Source organism: Erpetoichthys calabaricus, chromosome 12 (genome assembly GCF_900747795.2).
Source record: "Erpetoichthys calabaricus chromosome 12, fErpCal1.3, whole genome shotgun sequence".
Classification (NCBI taxonomy): Eukaryota; Metazoa; Chordata; class Cladistia; order Polypteriformes; family Polypteridae; genus Erpetoichthys; species Erpetoichthys calabaricus.
The window spans coordinates 75,101,612-75,108,922 of record NC_041405.2 but is presented as its reverse complement, the minus strand read 5'-3'; positions in this window follow the sequence as shown (position 1 = coordinate 75,108,922).

Below are 7,311 nucleotides of genomic sequence, written 5' to 3'. Positions count from 1 at the left end.
CTTATCACAAACCATCATCTTTGAATGTTGCAAGACTTTCGCCGTGTATGTAGATCGGGGTAATTACATTCATTGCATTCCTAGTGTGAATCACAATCTGATTGTATGGGTGGTTACCTGGCACTGTAGGGTTGCCACCCGTCCTTTAAAATACGGAATCGTGCCGCGTTTGAGAATGAAATTGCGCGTCCCGTTTTGAATCAATACTGGACGGGATTTATCCCGTATTTTTTTTATCATTTTTTTTTTAAAGCAGCGTCTCATGCAAATCATCCCACACGCATTTTATGAAGATGCCTCCTTTCCTACTTTTGATTGGGTAATACTTGATGTCATCGTTAGTTTGATTGGTGTTTTTAACTGTCCAGTGAGGAGGGCGTGTGTTTTAAGTAGAGTCTGCAAAGTGTTGGCACTGAGATGTGGCGTCAGCGCCATAGTTGAAGCCCCTAACGTTGCGGTCAGCAAGTCGGCTAACATCCGCCATGTGTCGTCTTTCAGTTGCGAGAAGCAGATCATAGAATGGTTGAAACTGTTGCCCCTAATGTTGCGCCACGGCGTGTGGTTCGTTTATACCTCGTGTCTTCTCATTAAACTTTTATCTCGCGAATATGTTATTGCAATCCGCAGCGGGAGCGTTTCTATAAACTTAATTTAAACTTACGTTTTACACCGTGCTTTGTTTCCCTTATGAACATGCTTGTATGCTTAACTCGCTCCGTTCTCAATTGTTTAATTAATTTTTTGCTCTTCGCTGTTTGCGGCTGTTCCTCCATTTCCCCCTACTTCGTTCTTTTATCTCGCAAATATGTTATTGCAATCCTTAACGGGAGCGTTTCACTAAAGTGATTGAAAATAGTTTTGCATTTACCTTTTTAGTAAAAGGCGAGCTTTTAAGCCTGAGAAATCACCGCGTAAATGCACACGTTTAATTGGACATGTGTTAATATGTATGGTTACACAGTATTAAAAGACAGTGAACAACGTCAGTTACCTTTCTTCCCGTGTTTGATAAAAGGTGAGCTTTTAAGCCTGAGAAATCACCCCGTAAATGCACATGTTTAATTGCACATGTGTTAATATGTAGATAGATAGATAGATAGATAGATAGATAGATAGATAGATAGATACTTTATGCTTACACAGTATTAAAAGACAGTCAGAAATTAACGTCATTTACCTTCGTTCCCGCGTGTGACTCGTGCTGTAAATGTCTTCCTTGTTTTTAGTTCACGTGATTACGTAGGAGGCGTGATGACGTGATACGTGACTCCGCCTCCTCCATTACAGTGTATGGACAAAAAAATATGTTCCAGTTATGACCATTACGCTTTGAATTTCGAAATGAAACCTGCCTAACTTTTGTAAGTAAGCTGTAAGGAATGAGCCTGCCAAATTTCAGCCTTCCACCTACACGGGAAGTTGGAGAATTAGTGATGAGTGAGTCAGTCAGTCAGTGAGTGAGTGAGTGAGTGAGTGAGTCAGTGAGGGCTTTGCCTTTTATTATTATAGATACACATATACACACACATATACACACATATACAGATATATTATATATACATATACACATATATTTTTTATATATATATTTTTTATATATATATATATATATATATATATATATATACACATACATACATACATATACACACATAGATGCACTTACAATAACATAGAAATCAATATAAACAACATTAACATCATTATCATATGAGAATATGAAGTAATATATAAGAAGCACATTTCATATAAATATAAATTATTAAACAGTAAAATCTTCTTCTATAATTTGCTACCGTGGCTTTTCGTTGGTCTGTCCAGGATTTTAAATCACCTGTAGCTTGCAAACCGTTTCACCTATTGACTTGAAATCTGGTACACATATAATACGTCACGTCTGCTATCCGCTTTATGGGTGATGATTGTATTACTCTTTTTATGTTTATTTTATTTTAGAATCAACTCCTATCTGCGCACACCAGGGCGGCCGTGGGCAGATGCGTATGGTGTTTTCACTCCATGTTATCGTGCATTGCGCTGTCACTGGTATTTTGATAAAAGAATTTGAACAATATATAAGAAGCGTATAAATTATTAAACAGTAAAACATTAACATTTAAGAAGTAAAGTTACATTGAGTACTACTGCAGTGCCTTCGGGTATACCTCATTTTTTGTTTGCCCATTACATGCTTAAATGTATACATTTTTTGGTGTACATACCCGAGAACACGTGACATATAACCGAGCGTGGGAGAAGCATGGATTTTAAACACGCGTTGAGTTCATCTGCTGGTCTCCCTCGTGGAATAACTGGTAATGTTTGACTAAAATGTACAGCGAGTAAAACGACATTACCTCCTTTTTTTTTTTTACGATCTCTGAGATCTTGCTTTTTTCGGTTCAAGGCTTCATAAGCTCTTTTATGTGCCATGGTGTACTTAATAAGTACTAATTATCCCAAACCATCATCTTTGAATTTTGCAAGACTTTTGCCTTGTATGTAGATCGGGGTAATTACATTCATTGCATTCCTAGTCTGAATCACAATCTGATTGTATGGGTGGTTACCTGGCACTGTAGGGTTGCCACCCGTCCTTTAAAATACGGAATCGTGCCGCGTTTGAGAATGAAATTGCGTGTCCCGTTTTGAATCAATACTGGACGGGATTTATCCTGTATTTTTTTTATCATTTTTTTTTTTTAAAGCAGCGTGTCATGCAAATCATCCCACACGCATTTTATGAAGATGCCTCCTTTCCTACTTTTGATTGGGTAATACTTGATGTCATCGTTAGTTTGATTGGTCTTTTTAACTGTCCAGTGAGGAGGGCGTGTCTTTTAAGTAGAGTCTGCAAAGTGTTAGCACTGAGATGTGGCGTCAGCGCCATAGTTGAAGCCCCTAACGTTGCGGTCAGCAAGTCGGCTAACATCCGCCATGTGCCGTCTTTCAGTTGCGAGAAGCAGATCATAGAATGGTTGAAACTGTTGCCCTTAACGTTGCGCCACGGCGTGTGGTTCGTTTATACCTCGTGTCTTCTCATTAAACTTTTATCTCGCGAATATGTTATTGCAATCCGCAACGGGAGCGTTTCTATAAACTTAATTTAAACTTACGTTTTACACCGTGCTTTGTTTCCCTTATGAACATGCTTGTATGCTTCACTCGCTCCGTTCTCAATTGTTTAATTAATTTTTTGCTCTTCGCTGTTTGTGGCTGTTCCTCCATTTCCCCCTACTGCGTTCTTTTATCTCGCGAATATGTTATTGCAATCCTTAACGGGAGCGTTTCAATAAACTGATTGAAAATAGTTTTGCATTTACCTTTTTAGTAAAAGGCGAGCTTTTAAGCCTGAGAAATCACCCCGTAAATGCACACGTTTAATTGCACATGTGTTAATATGTATGGTTACACAGTATTAAAAGACAGTGAACAACGTCAGTTACCTTTGTTCCCGCGTTTGATAAAAGGTGAGCTTTTAAGCCTGAGAAATCACCCCGTAAATGCACACGTTTAATTGCACATGTGTTAATATGTATGCTTACACAGTATTAAAAGACAGTCAAAAATTAACGTCATTTACCTTCGTTCCCGCGTGTGACTCGTGCTGTAAATCTCTTCCTTGTTTTATATGGTTTTGGCAGCCAAGCGCTTTTTTTCCAACCTAGAAGACCTCTGTTGAGATCTGTTTAATCGCCTCGTTGATTGCATGTCTTCCAAGGTAGTTTCAATACCCATTTCCTGCACCGAGTCATCTCCCCTTTTATAAGTGACTGTGTTAGTGGCCGTACTTTGTACAGGTCTTTGAACGCACTGAATACTTGTAACTGGTGTCACCCGTCGGCTACTTTCGACAGGGAATGGAAGCAATTGTCGAGTAACAAAAATTATTTGTAAGTGATTTCACATTGAAGAAATAGTAAAAACTTGATCACTTGAGTCAATACCTAAAGAAATACACACAGCAAATGCAATTGAGAATACACCAGAATCTGTATGATTTAATTGTTGCTGTGCGTCTTCATAAACTATGGGAGGTTTGTAAGGAAACAAAGCATGAAGAAAACGAAGCTGCTCTTTGGTGAGGTTGAATTTTTTATCAGCGTTTAAACTGTCATAGACATGAATTACAGCACCATCATAATAGGTACATACCCAGTGAGTCCCTCGTTCAGTAGCTGAAGAAGGTAATATTTGAATATGTTTTGCATTTTGTGGAATGGGCATTATAGGTATGTCAGGAGTCCACATTAGCAAAACCTCTTGAGGTTGGAAAATTGTATGTGAAAGCAAAAATTTTGTTGAATTTGCTCATGTGATCTGTTGATGAATAATCATTATTTACCAATTCATTCATTGCAAAATCTGACAGTGGTAAGATCACTCCTTCCATAACACTAAACACAAACACTAAGTAGACACTAACAGTAAAAAACAGCAACACCGCCGGGAACAAAACTAAATGAGATAAAGTAAAAGTCTACTAAACACTAAAGTACAAAAACGAAGTAGAAAGTAACAGTAAACCGCAACACCCCCGGGAACATCGGCACACCGTGTCTACTAAACACTAAGAAACACTAAGTAGAAACACTAACGTAAAAAATACTATTCAGTAAGTAGCGCGTCTACTAAACAGTAAATCAGTAAAGGAGAAACAACTAAACACTATGGAAAAAGAACGGCAAGACCGCGTCAACTGCGGAGCTCAGCTCGGAGCGAAATGAATGAAATCAGGTAAATGAGAGGGGAGATGATCACGTGACTCCCCCACCTGCCTTAACTCTCCATCCCTCCACAAACACAGTCTCTCGGATCCCAACTCTCCTTTTGCACACCGTGTCTACTAAACACTAAGAAACACTAAGTAGAAACACTAAAGGAAAAAATACTATTCAGTAAGCGCCGCATCTATTAAACAGTAAATCAGTAAAGGAGAAAGGACTAAACACTATGGGAAAAGAATGGCAAGACTGCATCAGCTGCGGAGCTCAGCTCAGAGCAAAATGAAGTGAATGAAATCAGGTGAATGGGAGGGGAGATGATCACGTGACTCCAACACCCGTCTTAACTTTCCATTCCTCCACAAACACACAAACACAGTCTCTCGGATCCCAACTCTCCTTTATATACTGTATATAGATTTGCTCTTTTATGCTGTTAAGGAGGTTCATCATTATGCACCTGAGGGCCCCCCACAGACCAGAAAGACATAATAACAATTTCAATCTCTCTCTTAATGTTGAAAAGACAAAAGAGATGATAAGAAATCCAGCATTGCTCACCCACGTCTCACCATCAATGGCATTGTTGATGCGAGGGTCAAAAACACCAACTTCTTGGGAGTCCACATCACAGATGACCTTTCTTGGGCCCTGAATTCTGCTTCCATAGCCAAGAGAGCTTGGTGGCGTCTGTATTTTTTGCAGAGACTGAAAGAGTGAGCCCCCCAACAATCCTTACTATATTTTATGGGAGTACCATTGAAAGTCTGCTGTCTAGCTGCATCACTGTCTGGTGTGAGAACTGTAATGTTCAGACTGCAAAACACTACAGCAGATAGTGAGAGCAACTGAGAAGGTTATTGGTGTACCTCTACACAGCGGGAATAAAGAACAGGAGTCTGATTACATGTTTGTTTTTCCGTATCATCCTAATCAGATAGGCTTTAGTTTGTTAACATATGTGGCATTCTACATTATTAGAAGGAGTGCAAAACAGAGGGGTCCTCACTCAGAGTTGGAGATGGATAGCAGGAAAGCAAGTTGTGTGGTAGCAGCATGCATGCATACGAGAAGATGTGTGGGCACAGCAGCATTCTTCAGGGACATAACTAGCCCTGCTGATAAGTTAAGTGGGTCCCAGTGTGATTAAGAGTTAACATGTCTCCCACAGACAGAACAGTGGGAGTGCATTTATAAAATAATAATAAAGTCTTATCAGTAATTTCAGCAACCAGTACAGTAAGTGTACTGGTGTTGTTCCTCCCTTTCTGGTTGTGGGTATTACAGTGGTGTCAGAAAGTGGGATAATCCTTCCCGGATAACCACAACTGAGCAAGAACCCATGTGTTCCATCATCTTCCACCCTCAATCCTGTCTCTTGCTTCCTTTCTATTCAGTTATTCTGTTGTTTACACAGTATATGTGTATATATATATATATATATATATATATATATATATATATATATATATATATATATATATATATATAGAGAGAGAGAGAGAGAGAGAGAGAGAGAGAGAGAGAGAGACAGAGAGAGAGAGAGACAGAGAGAGAGAGAAGGCTAGGGGATACCACAGAGCCCCAAACACAAACAAACAAATAAAGGGGGTTCTATTACAAGAATACCTTGAATGCACAATTAACAGGGTTTCTTCTTCCTTCTTTCTCCCTTTCTCTCTACCACACTGCTACTCCAGTCAAGTGTTTCCTGCCTCTGAACCCAGCTCTGACTTGCCTGGACAATTGAGAACCTGGGAGTATTTACGGGTCATATAGATGTCCCAAACAGTAGGCAGTGTAATTCCCAGCAGCACTCTTTTGTGGTACCTATGAACCACAGCAGGGCTGTGCTACTGGACTACAATTCCTGGCATTCCCTGCTGGTGTCGACATTGATATCCAGGGCTGCTGCCATCTACCTTCCTGAGGAAATAAACAGCCCTTAAAGACAGTTCTTCCTTGTCCTTCCGTTTTATCCCGGCCCGGGAAGGTATTGTAAGTACATCTGGTCGGGATGCTTGTCCATCCACCTGGGGCCTCCTGTCATGAGCACACATGCAATGCTCAGATTTAAGATCTACCCAGTATGTGAAAATTAGAAGGTAATTAAATTTTAATTGCTTGTTTTTTTCTTTCACCTGTACAAAATCATCATATTTAGAAATAAACATTGCTGGAGGTGTTTTTAAAAACAAATAATTATATCTGCAATCTCTGAAATAAAGGCTTGATTGTGTTATTTTGCTGTGAAGAAACTACTGCAGTCAGTCTCATACACTTACTCCTAATGATTTAAAACTTTCAGTAAAAGTAAACTTGAAATAGGTGATGTGAGGAATAACAGAAAGCAACTAGTATTTTAGTTACTAAACAAGAACACTGATTGAGATCAGAATAGAACCTGTTTTGAGTGATGCATTAAAAGAATACACATACACACAAATACAAGGACACTGAACATTTTGATTTATTTTATATGCAATTTGTCTCATTTCACATGCTGCTTCAGAGAAAGCAAAATATTTCAGTCTATCATGTTATTTTTGCTTTAAATGTGGTTATAGTGCAGTGTAGCCTGTTTATT